The sequence below is a fragment of the Neolamprologus multifasciatus genome, chromosome 15, assembly GCF_963576455.1.
Source record: "Neolamprologus multifasciatus chromosome 15, fNeoMul1.2, whole genome shotgun sequence".
Taxonomy (NCBI): Eukaryota; Metazoa; Chordata; class Actinopteri; order Cichliformes; family Cichlidae; genus Neolamprologus; species Neolamprologus multifasciatus.
The window spans coordinates 20449199-20472221 of NC_140453.1; the positions used below are offsets into that span (position 1 = coordinate 20449199).

Sequence of the window (23023 nt, forward strand, 5' to 3'; positions counted from 1 at the left end):
GCTTTTTGTCCACTTTATGACTAAAGTGACTGGCACTGTTCACGTTTCTATTGCTTTGATTACTTCTCTCACTCACTTCCCACAACAAACCAACTAAGTCAGGCTGAGTGACTCACAAACGGATTTAAGGATACAGTTGCTTTTTTTGAGTGAAGCACTTCAGATTAATTGTGGGAAACTGTTGTGGATTTTTTTGGTTACTGTTGAGCAATTTAAATTTTTTTATTATTATTATTATTATTTTTCGTCTGCACCTTTCTATTTCTGATGTACTGATACCTGCTATGTATAAAATGCTCCACCGCGTCCTCACAGGTGAGTCTGCAGTTTGCTGCTTTAGTTTAGCTTCATGATGTTTACTGTACAAACCAATGACTGCAAGTGTTGTTTGTGTGTTTGTACTAATTAGGGAAGTCATTTTAAAAACTGTTTACATCATTTAAGGTTAATAAAATGAACTGTAGTGGGGCATGCTCATTGATGTCATGTTGATCATGGGTCTTTGTTTCAGTGTTAGGAAGCTTGGAGCTGATTTTTACATAATTAGATAATCAAAGAATTTACAAGTAATATTATTTTCCAACTAATATTACAAGTGGAAAAAGATTCAGTCTGATATCATCCATTGATGCTGATGGATGCCATGTTCTTCAGGAAAAAATCTATGTGGCAAATTGAAAGAGCACAGGAGTTCAGAACAGCTTGGAGTAAACTAGGGGCAGTATTAACTGGTGTGAAAAAGCGTCTTTGATTAATCATCCTGGGAAACTTCAGTACTCGAGAGTTCAAGAGTCACAAGGAAAAAAAAAAAAGATTTATTGTATAGCAGCGTGTCGTTTGCATGAATGTCTAGACTGTGGCAGTTAACAAAGGTGAACAAAGAACTAAGAGAAAAGGAAGTCCGTTTGTTTTGTGTTGTTGTGCAATGCGGGTATTTGGTGCTAGTTTGAGGTCTATGGATATTTTATGCCACAGGTGTTTCCACACTTTTCTTCACTTTTTGTTTTTAAGTAAACATTGTGGTCCTTATAGAGTAATTCAGCTTAAAGTGTTGTAAATGTAAGACCTGGTTTTTTTTTTGTGTGTGTGTGTGTTGTTGTTTTTTTAAATTTCATTTTGGTTTAGGAATGAGACACAAGAAGTTCATGATAGGTTTTCACAAAACAAACACAACACTTCCTGTCGCATAGATGTGCCAGTTTCAATAAACACACTTGGTGTGTTGACAAATCTGAAACCGTGACAAAAACTCAAACACTGAAGCACACAAGGTAGTTTTTAAAAAAAAAAATCATTATAATGTCTTTTTGCATCTACTTTTAGTTTTGATTTGATTAAATTTTTTATAACAATGCTTTTAACTAGGGATACACGGTATCGGGGCCGATACTGTAAAATGTGTGTGTACTCTTACTCGTAGAAGTTAACCAATACCATGAACCGATACTAACTTATTTCATTAGTCAGAGGGTGGCTTGTCATTTCTGTTGTAGTTTTTTAGATTGGCCCGCGCTAAACAGGCACAGGGTTAGGCGAGTGAGACTGGCGGCTCCAGATAAAAAAGAGAAACTGGAGGCTGCTGTAGCTAGGCTAAACAAAATGTCAGCAGTGTGGACCGGAACAGTCAACTTTAACTTTAAAATGTCAAGAGAAAATCCACGGGCAGTTTAAATAACAGAGGCTCTGACTCATTTTATTTCTCTGGATGACTAGCCAATGCCGGTCGTGGAAAGCATAGGATTGAACCGTCTTCTCAGCATACTCGAGCCGCGATATGAAATTGGACACTCTGCAATAATTTAAAAGTTTATTTTATTCTCAAACCTAATTTGTATTTATTTTATTCCAAACAGAAGTGTTTATTTATTATTCTGAAACAAGGCTCGCAAAATTTCAAAATCTCTGGTAGCCCTTCGGGCAGGCATTCTTCAGTTTTTGGTAGCCCAAAATAAATTTAAGTAGCCCGAATAAAAAAGAAAGCTATTTTTTAATGTTTTGTTTCCGTTACAATATTATACATTAAAGTATAATATTGTAACGGAAACAAAATTAATCAAAAAAATTGTTAAAATACAAATCACAACAACTGCATAAAAATTACAATCATCAACTCAAATACTTGGTTCAAATTGAACAGAAATTTCTATGAACTTGTAAGAACTGTGTAGAACATGAATCAGTCTGTGTCAGATCCTGAATCTGAAATTTCCACTGAAGTCACGGGTAAGAGGTAAGTGGAACCAAGATCTAGGCCATTTGCTTTTTGAAGTTTGCAAAGACTGCTAAATTTTGCCAATATAGTTCACTCTTATAGCGCGCTGTTCTAAACAGCTTTTTCAGGAGTTCTTGTTGTGCTTGGTTTATTTTTAGTATGTTTTTTTTGCAATTGCTGTTTGTTCTGGGAGAGATATTGCAGACTGAGCAATAATGCATTTCTTGCATTTCTCATGGGTTCTGATGGGGTCTTTCTTAAAATGACTGGTCCCAGTAACAAAGGCGCTTGTCAACTCAGAAATCAAATGAAACTCACAACACACCTGGCAGAACATCATGTTATTTAGCTCGTCATATTCCAGCCACAGAAATTCTTTTGTCCATGAAACCAAAAAACCTGCGCTTTCTTTTTGCCTCATAGTCTGATTTGTCATAACTTTTCCGTTTTGTGGTAAGCTTTTCTTTGGCTGCCCCTTCTTCACCCTGAACTGTCTTATTTGGCTCAGCAGAACTAAAATACCAGCGTAAATCCTGCTGCTTTTACACACGTACTTACATAATGGTCAGCGATTCTTTGCGCACTCAACCTCTCACATGTTTAAGCTTGCTGCGAGAGATTTCACTTGTCGCGTTTGAATAGTAAGCCAATGAGTGATAAGACGATGTCAGAGGAATTGGTGCGCAATTAATCGTCACTCACCAATCAGTACTGCTGCTCCCTACACACCGTTTGCGCGATCGCAAAATGAAAGTGAAAGCAAAAAAAACAAGCGCAAATTCAAACGCGATTTCAATATATCACATATTGACAGTGGCTCATCGATGCCAATGACATAATTACTCAGCTACATTGGCGAAAGAATGCAAAAGCATAGACATATATTTCCCTTCCTACGATAGCCCGACGGGCAGGGCAGAGTTAGATTTTGGTAGCCCGACTGGAAAAATCGCTAGCCCCGGGACGTCGGGCTAGCGATTTTGCGAGCCCTGTGAAAGCTCGAGACAGTGCCAATAGTTCAGTGATATTTTGTTAAATTACAATGTGGAGACTCAGCAATAATTTAACAGAAGTGCTTATTTTTCACTTGAAATTTTTTTTGTGGTCATTTTTATTACGATTTATTTTTTATCGGCAGAAAATAAAATAAAACCTGTCTTCCAATTCATTGCATTTGTGTGTGTGTGTGTGTGTGTGTGTGTGTGTGTGTGTGTGTGTGTGTGTGTGTGTGTGATAGAAGGATCGGTTTTTGTACTCAGTATCGGCAAGTACTCAGATCCAAGTATCGGTATCGTATCGGTTTGAAAAAAATTGGTATCGTTGCATCCCTACTTTTAACATTATACTTTTCACTAAACGAACATAATTTAACCAAGTATTCCCTGCATCAGCTCCACATAGTACTAGAAAATGGGAGGCAGGTATCATGGATGTTTGGTCTTGGATTTAAAATCGGATGTCAGGATTTGTCCAATAATTATTATTCAAAATAAAGGCTCTACAAATATATAATGTTAAAGCACCAGATTTGGCTATTTAGGCTGAAAAAAATCAGACGAAATGTACAAGAACTCATAAATACTTAAAATCCTGTAGAATTAAAGAAATAAAATTTCAGTATGGTAAATAAAACACAGTATGCATTGGCAGACAGGCTGTACGTATTAAAGGAGGATTCCTGTCATATTGTTAATGTATAAAATTGAAATAACAAAAACTTTGTTTTATTATAAATTTTGGTTTGCAGTGTGACATGTTGCAAGACAGCTACGGTTTTCAGTTATTTGCTAAACGTGTTGCAGATTTGTCATATTTGGCACTTTAAAGTTATCCATGACCTTAGACTGTATCCAGATGTTTGACTTCATTAACATCTTTTTAATGCAGTTATAACTTGTAAGCCTTTCATGTGGCTACAGTAACCCGTTTCAGTGCTGGATTAAACTTCCTTGTCTGGGAAAAAATCTTCTATAATTAATGTGTTGCATAACAAAAACTGTAGGATTACCGTTTCTTATGTCATGATTACCATGGAAACAGTTTCAGCCTTGACACATATGGGTCAGCCGTAATAAAATAACAATTTCAAGTTTTCCCCTGTTTCCTTATTTTTGGCTTCTGTTTTTCAGACTCATATTCTTTTACTGTTACACTATTCCCTTATTTTCCTTACACCAATCTGGTTTAAGGTTTGTTTTCCCAACCCACTTGCTCGCTGTTGTGGAGGTCTTTGATGTCATTCAGCTGCTACTCTAAATGCATGAGTGACTGGAGCCTGCACTCTTCCATAAGTGGGTCGAAAACCGCCCATGTTAAAATCGATTTGTTTTTATCACACTTTTGTCATTTTGGTAAAGAATGATTTAATGTTTGAAACATTTTGTATTTTTCACTTTTGTAAGATTTTTAAAACAACATATATAGAGACAATTGCTCTTTCATTTTTTTGGCTTGCTCCCCCTTACATACAGTACATGCACACAGTTGTGACAAACCACCTGTTTTTGACTGTAGTCGCTACACAGAGGTTTTTTTGCATTCCCCACACCGGCTGCTGACTTTACGATCTTCATTAGTTGGATCTGAAGTCTTGCCGTCTTTGGTTGGCCCTGTTTGCTTTTTTTTCCTGTAGCTGAGTTGTGGCTTTTGTCACCCCACACCTTCCTATTTCTTCAGTGATTGAGCTGCTCTCAAGCTCCTTTGAGAGCTCAGTGAGGAGGACCCGTTATGCAGTGGTCATACAATTCTTGAATTCAAGGTGCTGAGCAGTGAAAGAAAGTGTAGGCACTCACGGTGGCAATGTCAAGTTATACCACAGCACCATGGGCCACCTATATGTTTTACAATTTCAGGTGTAGAGTAGGCGCGAACCATCTGAACCATAGTGTCTACACCTTCTTTGGTCTTATTGTACAATGTGATAAATTATGTTTTTCCCCTTTCTACCATTTTCATCAACTATTTTCTTGCGATACGTCATGCTTTCTGACTGACTATGGTAAGCCTGCCATTGAATGCACACTGTGCTGTAAACCTCCCAGAACTCAGAAGCCTTCTTCAGAGAAAGGATTGCTGCCTTTTCCTATTGTAGAGTCCTCACAATAGTGTCCCAGGAGACACTGTGGAAGAGGTACATTGGAGAAGAAAAAATCTTCTTCTTCAGCTGTATGTCTCACTGAGGAAACCATTCTAGATCTTGCAAAGAAGGATGTGTGCATCACAGAGCCAGAATAGAATATGGGTAAAAGGCGCATGCGTAGTGCCTTTTTTTTTTTTTTTTTTATACGCACATGCCGCCGGCGGAGAATGAGAAGTGCGAAAGCGGATCGTTGAACGAAACACAGGGCTCGCAAAATCGCTAGCCCGACGTCCCGGTGCTAGCGCTTTTTCCAGTCGGGCTACCAAAATCTATCTCTGCCCTGCCCGTCGGGCTGTCATAGAAAGGAAAAATATATGTCAATTCTTTTGCATTCTTTCGGAAATGTAGCTGGGTAATTATGTCATTGGCATCGGTGAGCCAGAATTTGTGGGCCTGTTTTTTGCTTTCACTTTGCAATCGCGCGAACTGTATATAGAGAGCGACAGCACTGTTTGGTGAGTGACGATAATTTGCTTATCAATCGTTAGCTTACTATGCAAACATGACAAGTGAAATCTCCCGCAGCTTAAACATGTGAGAAGTTGATCGCGCAGAGAATCGCTGAGCGTTATGTGAGTGCGTGTGTAAAAGCAGCAGGGTATATATTTTAGTTCTGCTGAGCCAAATAAGACAGGTCAGGGTGAAGAAGTGACAGCCAAAGAAAAGCTTATCACAAAACGGAAAAGTTATGACAAATCAGACTATAAGGCAAAAATAAAGTGCAGCTTTATGGTTTCATGGACAAAGGAATTTCTGTGGCTGCAATATGACGAGCTAAATAACCAGGGGTGCATATAAGTGGTCCGCAGGTGCGCATTCGCTATCAAAATAAATAAGAGCGCACAAGATAAGAAGTTGCAACGCGTGTTTGCGTACATAAGATTTTCTGGAGGAGGACAGACATTTGTTTAGAACTCTTAAAGATGTCGAAGAAGCAAGCTCCTTTAAGCAATTACTTTGGTGTGCGCGTTGCAACTTCTTATCTGGTGCGCGTCTTTTATTTTGACAGCGAATGCGCAAAGGCGGACCACTTAAGTGCACCCGTGTAAATAACATAATGTTCTGCCGGGTGTGTTGTTGGTTTTCCCTCGATTTCTGAGTCGACAAGCGCCTTTGTTACTGGGACCAGTAATTTTAAGAAAGGCCCCCATTAGAACCCATGAGAAATGCAAGAAATGCATTACTGCTCAGTCTGCAATATCTTTCCCAGAACAAACACCAATTGCAAATAACAAACTAAAAATAAACCTGAAAAAAATCTGTTTAGAACAGCGTACTATGTTGCAAAGAGTGAACTACCACTGGCACAATTTAGCAGTCTTTGCAAACTTAAAAAAAAAAAGCAAATGGCCTAGATCTTGGTTCCACTTTCCTCTTACCCGTGACTTCAGTGGACATTTCAAATTCAGGATCTGACACAGACTGATTCATGTTCTACACAGTTCTTACAAGTTCATAGAAATTTCTGTTCAATTAGAACCAAGTATTTGAGTTGATGATTGTAATTTTTATACAATGTTGTAATTTGTGTTTCAACTATTTTTTGATTAATGAAAACAAAACAAAACAAAACATCAATCAAAAAACTGCTCTCTTTTTTATTCGGGCTACTTAAATTTATTTTGGGCTACCAAAAACTGAAGAGTCCCTGCCCAAAGGGCTACCAGGGATTTTGAAATTTTGCGAGCCCTGAAACAGATGAATCAGAATTGGTTTGTAAAAATGCTGCAACTCCAGTGGTGTGGAACTGGTTTGGCTTTCGTCCGTCAGATAAACACAGAAGCACAATTTTTGGTAGAGCATGCTAGCGGGCCAATTGTTATTACCGTTTTCAGAAATTAAGGCACACTTAAAATCAATCTTTTGATTTTTCTGAAAAATCGCGCGCCTTATGTATGAACTCTGGTTGTGTTACTCACCTCAAAGCGATTTTATGTGGTAGACGGCGCTCGAAAATCTGTCAAAAAATGTTTTAGTACGACTCTCGTAAGCTGCGAAGCCGCACCGCTTGATGGATTGTCGGAGCATTACGGCTACCGGAGGCAGGAGCCTTGCGGAGTGATACGTACTGCGCTTCAACATAATATTACCGTATTGTGTGTGTATGACCTCTTTTTAAGTTTTGTGGATATTATACATGGTTATGCTGAGGATATGTTGGCCGGTTTCCGCTGGAAATCCCTTTTGGTTAAACTGTCAGCAAGTAATTTGCATTTGCACTGTTAAATTTTTATATAACTTTAATGCACATAAAAAAACAGCTGCTTGTTTAAGTGAAAATACATTGATGGTTTTTTTGTTTTTTTGTACTAATAACGTTGTGGAGTTATCAATCAATTATTGAATAATAATTATTATTATTAGTCAATTATATCATAAGTTATATCGTTATCGCAAATTTTCAAATATATATCAAGATAAATATTTTTGGGCATATTGCCCTGCCCTAGTTTGAACCTACCCCTCAATGGCACAGGTTGTTAATCTACATATCTACTAAGAATAAACTGTCTGAATGCTGAATGAAAGCTGTCTGTTAGTTCTTGCTGTGTAAAATAATCTTACACACATTCTTTGTGGTCCACAAAATATCCTTTCCTGGCTGTCACTGTTGATAAGAATCAAAATTTCCCATGAAATTCCACAGGAAATAAATATGGTTAATTTTTGACCCAGTAATGGAAATTTGGGGTAGTAATATAAAAACTACTATTTTGGTCCTGGTTATATTGGAAAACCTATTGTGAGCTGCAGGGTCACATCAACCAGACCCTGCCGTAGATGAAGAACTGTTTGGTGTTGTGTTATTCAGAAGTCACAGTGGCTACAGAGCGTGTACTGATGCTGTAGTCCTAGGTGGGGGATTTAGCATTCATCAGCAGAATGAGACACTCACTTTTGAGGGGGCTGATGATAGTGGGCTTTCTGCTAGTGCATTTCAAGCCCAGGCTATTCCCCGCTGGGCCTAACATGATACCACTATAGAAAAAGCTATAACATTTAGTTAGTTCACAGGAAGCAAAGTGATTGCAGAAAACTTTTAAAAGTTTTCCACAGAACATCTAATCTTTTCAAGCTGTTTCAGCATTGCGCTCTCTGTCTGGGAGTTTCTGAAATCTTGTACTGACATATCCTAGAAATGGTGGATCAACACATTGTTTCTTCAACTCTCCTACAACCAGGTTATAAATTTCAAGGCTGAAATGACACCAAAGGTTGAACCTTTTCCCCCGTAAAGACAACATTTAACGTCTTCCCTTCAACCTTTATTGATGGGTTTTCATACCTCAGTATGGTAAGAAGATTGTTTGATGACGAATGAGTTTCTGGAGTTTTCCATGGGTAGCTGCATAGATCACCCTCACTAATTTCAGATGCACATCCAGTGTTTTTGTTCTATAAGCAGACCTGAAATATGACAGACATTTCTCAGTTCAGAAAAGGGTTTCAGGTTTTACTGCCAGTGAGCTTTCAAGGCATAGTTTCGTGTTTTGCTTGCATAGTTTTTCTCTTTTTGTCTTATTTTGTTTTTTGGTTACTGTCTGTCTGATTGCATTGATTACTTTCATGTACGTTAACCATAATTCGATACTCTCTCGCTGGTCATTGTTTTGTTTTTTTGCTTCGTGATATTTCAATCATGGTGCGTAAGGTTAACTAGTTATCTAACTCACTGCTAACATCTAAAATTGCTAAATTCTAAATCCACTGAACCTCATAGCTGTAGCTGAAAGGTTTTTCAACCATTTTTAAAAATTCGCATTGGACCTTAGTGCTAAATAAGTTTGAAATAGTCCCCAATTATTTCTCTCTCTCTATCCACTGTGCGTTCAGATATGTACCAACACATCTCTGCTCGTCCATCTGTGCAACTCAATTAGCGTTACTGCAGATTGATAGTGCAACAGTAATTGAGTGGATACATTCAATTGCCCGCAGCCCCACACACCTCAGTCCCCATGCCAGTCTAAGCTGCCCGGGTTAACAATTTTTCTGGAAGAAAACCTTTACATTAATCACATATTTGTAACAAAGTACTTGGTAAATAAAATATTTGCTGTTGTAGTTGCAGTGTATGAGTTCTTGCATTTTATTGATCACCCTGACTGTTCACCACTTATATTTTTTGTTAAAATGTAAGCACTATTGCAATGTTATAAGAATACAGATTGAAATTGGCACAACCCACCTATTAATTATATAATATGCTCGCTTCTACATGTTTTCTTTCTGTCTTGATAGTTCTGTTTTGTCACTCATTGGTCTTTAAATGGAGTCAGTTCTGCATATTGGCTCTACCTGTTATTAAAATATGTATCCAGCCAGCTTCACTCTCTTCCTTTTTGCCCACCTTCCATTACTTTTCTCCCTTTTGTCCCATTCAGCTGAAATGCAGGTCACTGAGGTGTGGTTCTAATCTCAGGCTAACCTGCCAGTGCCATAGCATTTTGCATGCACTTGGTGGATAAATGGTGTGTGTGAAAAGGGAGAAAACGAGTTTGGTGACAAAGCCAGAGATGACTGCAGTGAGCAGTACCTCCAAAAAAGGCAACACTGGACTGATAGCAGTGAAGAAAGTACCACTCGCTGTGTCATACAGGGTATGTTTTTCAGTGGTGATTACTCACAAATCCCAGCTTAAAGACAGTTTGTGAGTGTGCACTCTCTGTACACTATAACCTTTAAGATTATTGAAAAGTAAATTATGTTAGAAGTAGGGCTGAAAGTGCCTTCTTTTAATGTCAGCAGACAGTGATTTGGGGAATTGCTGATGGTCAGAGTGACTTCCTATGGGTTATTGATTAACACGTTTAGCTTGTTTCCCTATTGCTTCTTATTATTTATCACTAAATTAATTTAGGATTTAGAAAATGTAAATGACACTGACATATCATTTCAGAATGTGGAAAGTCAGTTGTTGGCTGTCCAGGGGTTGATTTTAAATGAGAGTGCAGTTGTAGTTGATGTCCTCTTCTCAGCTTTTTGCCTCCCTTTGTGTGTTTTTGACTGTGAAAAACTCTACTCATTGTTATGTGAGATTTATACTTGTGCATTAAATTCACATCCTCAAAAGATCGTAACCAAACTCTGTTTTAGGACTGGGCAATTAATTGGAAATGAATTAGATCTCTTATCAACATAATCTGGCCCGTGTCGGTTGTGAGTTATGCTGGTTGAAAACTGTGGCATGCAGCAAGGTGGAAGTAGAGCTGTGCGATATGACCAAAATCTCATATCCCGATATAAGAATTTTATCGTCCCAATAACGATATAAATCACAAAAATGTAACATTTTCTGTAAATTCTGTGAATCTCGGGCAGCTCGACTTGCGGGAAGTGTTTCCAGCTGCGCGTCATGTAGCCGGAGTCGAGTGTTTTAACCGATGCATGAAACTATACATTTTTAGACATAGGTTGTAACGGCCACCGTTTTCTTTGTGAGTATTTATTACACAGCGTGCAGCCCTGTTTGGAAGCACTTTGAGCTGTGCTATGCTGATGGTCATATTTCTGGGGTTTGTTTTCAGATGGTCAGTAGTGAGTGTGCATGTGTGCACACAAACTCCAATGTCAAGTGTCATGTTTACCCAAACATGTTAATAGATAAGACAGACCCACTGAATTTCCTGTCAACAAGAAGCATCATTATGGAGCACACAAAACTGACCTACTTAACTCAACCACAGTTGGCTGACCGTTGAAGCCTGGTATGCTGTCATGTTTAGAAAACATGACCTGCATTTTGGCAGTATTTCAAAAAGTAGGAAAAAAGGTAAACCTGTTCAGTTGGAGGCTGGCTTTTCAGGAACCAGTTTGTAGTCAGTTAAAACCGGTTGTCAGTTAAAACTTTACTTTACACTTTCTGCCTATACTCATGTTGTGCATCTAGAAAGCACCGTTGTTTTTAAAAGGTAAAAGTCACGAGCTAACGAGAGCCAGCAACATTTTGATCACTCAAATCACACCTAATTTATTTAAAAGCTCCAGCTTAATCATATTTAGCTGCAAATAATTTGATTATTAAATAATCCAATAATCAATTTGTAAAGAGTCGGGAATAGAATGCTTAATTTGAGGGAACTTGTGCAGTTGTGCAACCACAAATGCGCACACCTCAAAGTTTAGACTAGATTGGCATAGTGGTTTGAAAGTGACTAAAATACTGTGCATGTTTAAAATACTTGCAATTTTTTCTTAATTTGTAAAAATTTAGAACAAATGATAAAAAATAAAAAGATTACAAGACATCCATATGTATATACACATGCATACACTTATATACAAATGCATATACACACACGGACATAAATAAATGTATACATATACACATGCATACATTATCCAATAAGATAAAAACAACCAAAACTAAATAACTAAGGCTACGTTCACACTGCAGGTCTTAATGCTCAATTCCGATTTTTTGATCAAATCCGATTTTTTTTTGTCTGCTCATTCACACTACAAATAAAATGCGACAGCAAAAAAAAGAAGATGTCACACACAACGCGCTCTGTTTAGACCCAGAGCAAACAATATTGTTTGACAGATGGCCCTTAATATAAAGACTTCGGACTTCACGTTTCCCAACACAAAGTTATTGTGTTATTTACATAATAATGTAGATAACCTAATAATTATCCTTATTGCTGTTTTAGAGAAGAGCGGTGCTTCAAAGAATAGTTGCAGATTTCTGTCAGAATCTGCAGATTATACAGTACAAATAAAATGTTCACGTTTCTCCAACGTTGTCTTCCCAGCAGTTTCACTGGATGGCCGGGAAGCATTCGCGATGTCTTATCGGGCACTTCTCTGGCGCTGATATTTGGCGTCTGTCTTGTGTCAGTGACGTAAAAGACGGATTTAATGCTACTTGACCGTTCACACAGCAGTCGCTTTCTGAAACATTGGATATGTATCGGATTCAGTACCACATACGAAAGTGACCCAGATCAGATTTGAAAATATCAGATTTGTGCCGTTCACACTGTCATACCATGATCGGATATGGGTCGCATAGGGTCAAAAAAATCGGATTTGATGCGCTTTCGCCTGCAGTGTGAACAAAGCCTAAGACAGAATAGACCCTGTTTCAAAGTGATCCAAAACCTGTGAAAATTGCTAGGTCTTCAGGTTTGATCAAAGAGGAGGTGAACTTTATAAATGAAGGACGACTGCTCCAGGGTCTTGGAGCAGCAATGGAAAAAGCCCTGTCACCTTTAGATTCTGAATGTATCATTATTTGAAAATAATAGTGGGTTACCTTAGTAATGCATTTGTAATAAAGAAGGTACAGTTTCTGTGCTAAAGGGGTCTAATACCTTGATTTCTATATGCCTCATCATATCAAGACCAACCCTCAGAGTGCAGGCTTCCTTGTGCTTCTTCTGTAAGTAGAATTGGAGGAAGAGTTTTCAGTTATCAGACCTCCCTTTTGTAAAATTAGGTTCGTGTTCTGATTAAGGAGAAAGACACCCTCCCCTCTCTATTATTCTTATTTTAAACTTCTCTTTTGTATAAAAGTTACAATTAGGACTGGATCAGGTGAGCCTGAGCTGTCCCTTAGTAATGCTGCTGATTGTTTAAGCTGCTGTGAGGCTTTCTGTGTTTGGTGTTTCTGGGTACTTTTTTGCTCCTTCTCTTTCTTCTCACCAACCAGTCATGGAAGATGGCTTTGCCTCACTGAGCCTGGCTCTTCTTCTTCTTCCTATTAAAAGGGAGTTCTTCCTTCCAACTATTGCCAAGTATTTGCTCTCGGCTTCTCTCAGATGTTGTAGGATCTTCACTTCAAGATAAAAAGCACCTTAATTGTTCTTGCTTGTAGTCAGTATTTTTTTCTCTGTAACATCAGCAGTATTTCTAAGCCAGAAATCAACAATCACCAATTAGTCAGTCTGGTTTTATTATGGGTGCGATTGCTGGCATGATTTCATTGTTACACAATGGAATGCAAGATCAGACATCACAATTATTCTGTTATGTAATGATTCTCATTTAATTCATAAAATGCTCCAAATTTGAACTCCTCCTCGACCCTCTGGTATAAGCAGGCTGACCTTTTGGCATCTGATGACTATCTGACCATCACGTAGTCATTGTAGTTATTTAGAAGCGTTGGTAGATGAGGCAGAAAGGCTGGCACACTGTTCCAAAACAAGCCTACTGATCCACCGAAGCCAAGGCTGCTGGTTCACCAGACTTAAAGAAATCAAGGACTGTGTAAAATATAGCCTTCATGTGCTTTGATAAAGTAGTTTGTCATAATACTTTATTGTAGCAAAAGAGTTTGATTTGTTGGTTACCTGCACTAGATGGGACAAGGTTTTGGCTTCTTGAGCAAGTTAAAATGTGCTTTTGAAGGTCCCTTTATTATGTCTACATCTTTAAACACTTGAAGTCAGTGTGAAGGTGAAGGGCAGACATCCGCTATGGCGCTAGACGGCTCTTGTTTCCAGATGCATATTCATAACAGTGTTGATAAGTTTTTGTTAAAATCCTGCTATGAGCTAGCACTTTCTTTTTAGTCTTTGGCATGCTAGCCATTAAAATCCATATTTCAAAATCAATGTTCATTGGATAAGGAGATTTTCACTCATACATGTTTTAAGGCTCCTCATTCAGTGCAGTCTTTCTGTGTAAAATATACAAGAGTTTTATAAATGCCAATTTAGCAACATCTGCAGCCAATCAGAAAAGAGCAAATTAAGGAAAGCTTGAGGAATTTAACAGAAGCGTAAAGCTATTTTTAACAAGATAAACGAGAAATAAACTACACAGATTTAAACATTATAGCAGAGAATTACAATAAGAAAGTAACTGCCCTGAGTTCATAGTTGAACACCTCTGCATGCTGAGACCCAGTATCGCCTTAATAACATTAGTGATTCTTGCCTGAGGATGAGGATTATTGACACTGTTAACATTAACTTCACTCATTTTTTTTCTTTTTTCTTCTGCCTGTTATTATCTAAGCGAGGAAGCAGCCAGTTACGTTTTACCTAACAGCCTAGGTTTGCTTGTCGTCACATCTTTGAAGCCCGTCTGTGAATGCTAGAAAGAGTTTCTAAGCAGAAGGGAGAGAACAGGAGCACTCCAGGTGTTTTTCTGGTTTGGATATTGACCTATGTCTGCAGTGCTTCTGGCCAGTCATTTTGCACCAGTACAACCACTGGGCTGAAAATTATTAGATTGCTGTAAATTTCCTGCTTAAAGAGAGCTGGAATCTACTGGAATCAATTAAATCCCACACTGAAATCCAGGCTACGCTCAGTACACACAGACTTGCTAAAGATTTATCTCAGGGTTTTCCCAACAAAAGAGGTTTACGTCAGAGTCAAAAGAAAGTTATATTTTTTTAATCCAGTTTTTTGATTAGGGGTTTATATACTGATATACGAACAATGCTTTTCTTTGTAAGATGGTTAGAAGTACCAGGAAATGTTCTTCATCAGATAAGGTAATGCAGACTCATTACATTCAATGTACACGGACCTGCCTTGCTGATGAGGGTAGTCTCCCCCCAAATACCCATTATAAGCCTGGAAAAACCTTGTGTATGCAAATTTTATTTATCTTTTTTGTTTAGTAACCCAGATGAAGTGAGGATCAAATAAACTTGACGTTGAAGCTCTGTTTTCTCTCTTCATTGTTCTCCCTTGAATATGGGTATGTACCTGTTAACTCGCCTTCTATTTTGCCTGCTGTTCCAGTGACGAGCTGTAATTCACACCTGTAAAATGCTATCTGATCAAACTCTAAATAGACACTGAAAAGCCTGAGACAGGAGAGGTCTAAAGCATTTAGAAGGCTTTTGACTTGCTGAAGTTTGAAAATTAGTCCAGATTAAGAGTACTAGTCAATCAGCTGGTGTGTTTGGGCCTGGCAACAATCATGTGTTATCTGATCTTTACATAAAATGTGTGTTGTGTAGCACATACAACAAGGAAACTGTTTCTAACGTCTAAAATCAGCACACTGCTGCCTTTTTACGCAGAGGTGTGTTGCCGCACAGACTCTGGCTGCAGATTGATTCAGCTTGATACTGCTTTTGATCCCCATAGTCAGGAAAATCACTCATAATGCCCGAGCAGCTCGTTCTCCAGACTGAGAGACTGATCTGCTGTTGCACAGGTCAACCATGTGTCAGCTGAACAGATGGAAACAGAAGAGTGGGGTCTGCTGAGGAGCAGAACCACCCAGTGAATCAGATCCAGATAGTCGTTCAAATCCAGCCAATACTGACAAAACTTGAGACTCTTCCAAACACGAGTGTTTGTAACTTTCCATGTTTTATTGTTCAGTATTTGAAGAGAAAACTCTGAAATGCAATTCTTGCACTAAGGTGTCCTCCTTGACTAAACAGGAAACAATAAAAATTTTATTATCGAGCAACTTCCATTAATTTTAAAAGCATGATCATCAAGATAAAACTCTTCACTGTGATGCTGTTGTTTTGTCTTGTGCTATAAATCTACCACACCTCTTTCCTTTAAACCAGTGTATTAAGCTTAAATCAGGAGTTTTAAAGTGTGCCTGACTAGTAAAGCCATTTAATAACATCTTGTAATGTCTTATAATAAGTGCAAATCCAACAATAGATCTCAGTGTTTCTGCATAGTGCCATTAGATGTGTATTAAAGACAAGTGAATCTGCAAGGGACCTTAACCTATGGACTAATCTGGAACCAAAAATATAAATTGTACTTTTCCAATCAAATGTTTTGGTGGACCAGTGTTGGCCCCGGGTCATCAGACTGGTTAATTTGAGCCTACTTTATAGATGTCTGTTTGCAAATCTGCTGGCCTGGGACAGGAAGATGTTCCTAAGCCAGCCAAGAGATGTAATCCTTCTAGCATGAGACCCTGAGTCTGGCAGGGGCGTCCTCTCAGTAGAGCACAACACCCAAAAAGCCAAACTGGGGAGGCATTCTACTGTAAATTGACTCAAAGTCAATACAGTCAATAAATCATTCATTTAATTACAAAGTTGGTTGTCAGTAAAACTAACAAGAAATCAGAGAAAAGGACAGAAAAATAATATAGATCATTGTTCCACTGAAATACAGCTATAGCAGTGTCTCACACCTGGTGCATGTGATAATAAATATACAAGATCTTGTACTTGATAGTGACTGAATGTTGTCTATAGATGGTGATACTGGCGACATTGAACTTCTGATGGTCTACATCAGGGGTAGGCAACTCCAGGCCTCGAGTGCCGGTGTCCTGCAGGTTTTAGATGTGTCCTTGATCCAACACAGCTGATTCAAATGGCTAAATTACCACCTAAACATATCTTGAAGTTCTCCAGGGGGCTGGTAATGAACTAATCATTTGATTCAGGTGTGTTGACCCAGGGTGAGATCTAAAACCTGCAGGACACCGGCCCTCGAGGCCTGGCGTTGCCTACCCCTGGTCTACATGCTTTTGTACTTGCCTCAGTCTGACCTCAATTATAGCAAGAATCATAATTGCTTCTTCTTTCCTCTCTTTTTTTGGTCAGTACTGGACTAACTTGTTTTGACATGATGATTCGAGTGTTGCTTTTATGGAACTTTTGGATTCCTTGAACCCAACATGTTTCCAAACAGACTCCTTGGTTTTGCTGGTCTTGTTGACCAGAGGTTCTCTTTCTGTCATCTTATTTTGAGCTAAACTAAACTTGTGGAGTGAGTTTGGGCTTTTGGGGAGGGTGGAAAGTGCTATAAAGGAAATGAAGTCAAACACATACCATATGTTTCATGTTTTATTTTCCTTTTTTTTTTTTAAATTTAGGAAAGTCCCATTTTCTTTTAAGTATTCCGTTAATGCATCACGTTTCCAAAATGAGCTGATGTTAAATAATCTCAATATAGACCAGAATAATCCACCTCAAACCTTTTTTTCCATTATATTTTAAGCATGTTTTTTAGATTTTTAGTACTGAGTTACTGAATTACTTTAAAGGATTTAAATGTGTTTTTGCTTCATAAAGGATCCAGTTTCCAGCTCCAGGTTGCTGGTTGACTGTTGTTATGGCATAGGGAATTTTAACGGTCGGAGTGTTATTTGTGTTCTCAGTTTGTTTGTTGACGAGTTGTTATGATTACAAGATGTAAAGCCACCGAAGTCGACACAATGGTGCACAGATTTTACTGTGATCAGTCTGTCCCTACCTGCTGGGTTGTTAACAGCCAGCTGTGAGCAGCTATGAAGCGGATGTCAAGGCAAGAAACACAAATGTCAGGGGCAGGGTAATTCTGTTTAGATTTATCTTCTGTGTGTGTGTGCTCTAAGTTATTATTAAAGTAGATTTCTGTGCTTAGGTTATACAGTGAAATAACCTAAATATTTTGAATATATTTAATGAATGAAGCCCTGCAGCTGGTGTGGGTTGCTTTTAATTCTCCAGATGTCTTCCATAGAAGCTTCTATTTTGAATTCACCCAACAATTTTATTGCTGTTTTATAAGATGCAGTCTTTTGGTAGTGAGGGGAAATCTCATTTAATATAGTCTTTTCTTCGGGGTTGTTATCACTTTTACATGGAAATGCTAAAGGTTTCCTTCAACATGAACCTCTTAAACTAGCTTTGCATGATTTACAGTTCAAAATAATCCTTATTTATCTTACACCAGGTCTTGGCAATGCCCCTTAATTTTTCTTCTGTGTAAACTAATCTGTTTTAGCTGATGGGCCCTTAAACCATCTTTCTTCTTATTGGCTTTTTTTTTCAGAATATCATGAGATATACGATTTGTCACTTTTCTCCAAGGCCCTCCCTTCTTTTCTGTCTCTGTCTACGACTTGTGTAAATGCAGATTTGCCTCCAGTTACAATGCCTGGTGCAAATTTGTGTCAGTTCACCTCATTGCAGTGACTTTGTGTGCATAAATGTGCCATAAGAGTAGAACAAACAGTCTGAAAATTAGTGTTTGGTGACTCAACTCAACTTATATTTACTTATATGACAAAAAAAAAAAGAAAAAATATACCATCAAATCATATTCACTTCATCAGTGGTATTGGTGTTATGTTCAGATCACATATGATTAAGCTTAAACATTGTCACTATTTCACTATTCTTTAAATATCAACCACTACAAATCACTGTCAAGTAACAGCCCATGGTTATAGTAACGTTGCCAGCTGTACTTGGTGGAGTTCACCCTGGACCTGTTTTTTTTTTCACCTCTACATTTGTCATTGCTTTTGCATGTTCCTCCTGTAATAGCATCTAGTCTCACCATGTCACACAGACTTATTCCCTCTGTTAGCAATTAACACGTTCTTTCACTTTTTTTGCTGTTTAATGCTGCTTGGTATTTTAAATATTCAAAAGTAAAGACCTGTTATTAACAAATGGCAAATAGAACTGTCAATAGTACAGCATAACTTGTGAAAGGTTAATTTCTACATTGCAAATGAACATATTGTGATTGTCCATTTTTTCTGTGTTATCTTGGCAGTTGGAGGCCAACGGGCTTCTCCCTGCACCTGGGATGGTGCTTTTTGACAGAGCGGCTGTGGAGCCATAACCCCACCGCCATCACCATTCCATCCTCTTGACTGTAAGTCGTTGGCCCACCACTGATCTCACGCCCAGGCTCCCCTCCTTCCCTCAGCTTTGTTCAGTCCCTGACAAGGCCACCACAGCCACCACATGACTCACCGACTGGAGCCCTAGATCAAGTAAGCATGGTGCTCTGTACTCGTTGACTTGAGTGCTGCAGTATGTCTCATTGCAAGCCAGAGTGATCCCTCGCACAACTTGTGTGTTCTGCAGCAAACTGTTATATAACATTGATTTCCCACTGAATACTGAACGAGTCATTTTCTTTATTGACTAGAATACTTTTTTAGTGATTATTTTAATTTCTGGACTGAGCTTCTAACGAAGGCTGAAGGTTGTGTTTGTAGGATGGCAGCGGGAAACCTGAGGTCAAGTAAAGCAAGACACAGCGGCTACGTATTGAACGTGGATTTATTTGAAATTTATTTTATGCTTGTTTTGTAATCTAGTTCTTATTATCTATTATTCTCTTAACTGCTTTTGTGATTGAATATCACCAGTAGCCTAAACTAGTTAAAATATTAAAGTAACATATAAGCAAGTTTAGGAGGGTGAACCAGCCTATCATGCTGAAAAGGTGTTTTTCCTTGAAAATGGCAGCTTATCAAAATTGATGGTGATTAATCAGTGTTTCAGTACCAGTGTTATGAGCTATTGTATTTAAAAACAGCATCCACTTCCATGCATTTCTTTCATTCATGGGATTTAGTTTACTCCAATGTACATTGATGTAAGGCCAAACCTGTTTACTCTTGTCATATTTTATTATCTTATAACCTCATTGAAAATTCATTTTTTGTTTCGAAATCTATTCCTGACCAGGAGAAAATGAGAGTTTATCCTGGTTTAAAATAGACCTTTGCCAGAGTGGCAGATACATTTACCTCTTAATTTTGTTCATTTTATAATCCAAAAATATATTTAAGCTTGAGTAAATTAAACTACTTGTGTGCAGGAAAAACCCTGCAAACTATAGTTTGTTAGCAGTAAAATGGTGAATTAAATCTAATTTAAATCAAGGACCCCAAGTGTGAGATTTGCCACAAAACCTCGGGAGTGCCATCGTAATTATATTGTCAGTGTAGGTGTTTGTTTGAATTTATTTTTAAGGTGTAAATGCACTGTGAGATTGGTTTGATTTACGTTTTGTTCTTTTCAGTTTTGCAGGGCAAGTCATTTATTTTAAGTTCTGCAGTATGCAGACAGAGTGCACAAATGGCTGACTTGAAAGACTCCAGTCTTTGCCATCTCCACACATGGTTAATAGCCTGTCAATTTAATTTTAAAGAAGACAAGTTAGTTAAACTTAGATTTAATAGTTTATAGAAGCGAAAAAGAGAAGAAAAAAACTTCAGGCCAATGAAGTGCATTGCTCTGAACATCCCCAGCATGTCTGAGGAGGCCTCCCATAGCGTTTCAACAAGTTGAAATGAGGACACACACACCCACATTCACGCGCCAAATTACACAGTGCCCAGCGGAGTTCAATAAATGATGAATATTCATGTGGAATTATCAGCCTGGCAGTGAACGTGTTTGAGAGAGAAAGCGTACTGTGGAAAACATTAGGTGAACAATGACACAGACGCTAAGAAGGCAGTTACACAGATCCGACGGTCCATGGGTGATATTGTTTTAGTGGTATGTTTGATGTCTTTTAAAAGATTCATAAGGAATATCGTATGTTTTGCTCAGAAAACAGCGAGAGGATACTTCTATCTCAGCGAAAATGTATATTTCTATATTTTGGTTACATAAATGAACAGGGCAACTACAGGTAGCAATTATCTGGTTGTCTCTCACCTCTAAAAACAGCTTTGTGCTGTGCTTTCTATACACTAAGATCTCTGTCATAATGTCTGAGGAGCTGTGTGTAGTCCAAGGTTATTTCTTACTCTTGGTAAACATCCTGGATCTGGGTGTTCACAGATGGTTGGGAAACAATGGGCTGGAACTTAACAGGGTATTCAATTGAGAAGCAGGGAATCTTAAAGGGCCACAACAGCATTTTTTGAATGTTTAATGGTTTTTCATTGGGATTTGGAAGCATGCGTAGTATAGAGGCTAGGCAGTTTGCATTTCAGTGCAAGTATGAACACATTTTTGTACACACTATATAATATATGTGAAGAATGCCAACACTAGACAATAAATTGGGAGCAAAAAATTGATATTTATCAGTGAAATATTTTGCAATATTTTACACTTTTGCAGAAGTCACCTCAAACATATAGCCTGTTGGATAAGCTGGATTTTTGTAAAATTTAAGCCTAACATTAGCTGTAACCAGCTGTTGTTGTTGTTATGGTTGTTGTCCCGATACAAGGTGGTTGACATGTCTTATTTGCTGACAATAACTAAGTGCAACAATTTTGGAAGTCGGTCAATTTTTCTAGTGTACATCAGAGTTTTTAGCATTTCTTTCTGGTTATTTCTGGTTTCACCATTTGAAAACAACTTTTACAGGTGTAAACATGGGTAAATGATAAGTTATTGGAAAAAATGATTTTGTTGATAATTTCCTGATCATCTTTTGAAGTAAATAAACCACCAAAAAACAAAAACAAACCTCAGTGATTCCAACTGTTTAACTTGGAACACAGTCGTCAACATTAACATTCCTTAAGTTGCAGTTTTTTAAGGTCATAGATCTTACATTTTTGGGCGTTTTGTTGTATCCACCGAAGCGCAGCATTGGCGGACCTTGAAGATCTCGGACTAAAAAGCAAAACAACAAAGAAAAAATGTTGGCAGATTTATTATTATTTGTTGCAGCCTTGCTTTTATCTTTCTTGGATTTGCACAGATAACTTTGACTGCATTTACTCAAAACACTAACATAGATATGATGTTGAAGTAAGCCAGATATGTTTTTAAATGAGTCATTTCCAGCAGTTTTAAAAGCAATTTATACAGTTAAGTGCGTATATATTTGGAAAGAGATTACGACAATGGATTATCACAATGGATATTAAATGACACAACTCGCATGCAATTGAAGTGCAGACTTTCAGCTTTAACCCCGGAACTCTTTCATTGCATGCATTTTTAATTTCGTTTTGCTATTTGGGCTGATTGGGACCTGATGAATGTAAAAACACAGATTACCAGATTTTTATTTATTTATTTATTTTTTTACCTGATTTTTGTTTCTGAGATAAATGAGATCCACATATGAAGACATTCGTTTTAAATTTTGATAGAACAGTGGCAGTATAATGTCCTTGTAAGTGGATATCAGGCCCTTGTAGAGCAAAATTTTGTATTTTGATATAGATGGACCTAACTGTAGCTGAAGAAGATGGCTTTTTTGCATAGTATGCAAGACTTTTTTCATATGGTGTGCCAAATGTAACCCTCTGCTACTGAAACAATATTCAGGAAGTGAGAATTGGGTGCACATTTTCACTTGAAGAGAAAACCGCTCATTTAAGGAACCTATTGGACAGTATCTCACCAATCAAAACTGATGGCAGCATAGTGTTAAAAACTTTGCTATAGACAGACTGATGTTTATATCATTTATGATGTTGGCACTTACAGAGGTCAGACTGTCTATTACAAAGCAAGAATGCCACCAGACTGTTCCAATAAAGAAATAAAATACATCTGTTTTTGCTTTTTATTCCCTATTTTAAAATAATTGATTTTGAGCCAATTTGGTCATATTGGTTGTGATCACACAGCTGCATGGATGCCAATTCAATACACTCTTACTTCTTTCATAGGAGTCAAGAGGGGTAAGTAGCAGACGGGCACTGCTAATCAAATGAACTTGATCAACTAATTATCAGCAAGTATGACCTGGTCTATTAAAATTTCCTGGCTGGCAAAATCACCCAGGTCACTTCATCATGGCATAAGTAGAAAAGACTGAACAGGTAATGGATTGTTTGGAAGGATTGCCGGGAAAAAGCCTGTTCTTTCTAAAAAGAACTTGACAGCATGGCTTAGGTATGCACAGTGGGATCTGAGCACACCACAAGACTTTTAAAAGTTTCCTTTGGACAGATGAGACTAAAGTGGAGATGTTTGGCCATAATGGACAACACCATGTTCTGAGAAAACCAAACAGCAAATATCAGGACAAACGCCTCATACCAACTGTCAAAGAGGGTGGAGG

The 23023-nt window shown here is 38.0% G+C and overlaps 1 protein-coding gene across 5 annotated transcripts in view; it reads left to right on the plus strand.

Moving 5' to 3' along the window:
* Positions 1–23023, plus strand: part of ncoa1 (nuclear receptor coactivator 1) — a 101777-nt gene that overhangs the window by 13795 nt on the left and 64959 nt on the right. For all 5 annotated transcript variants that reach the window (XM_085133280.1, XM_085133282.1, XM_085133279.1 and 2 more), the window contains one exon: positions 18797–19019. The gene's annotated coding sequence lies outside the window, so the exon portion shown is untranslated. The remainder of the gene's footprint in view (positions 1–18796; positions 19020–23023) is intronic.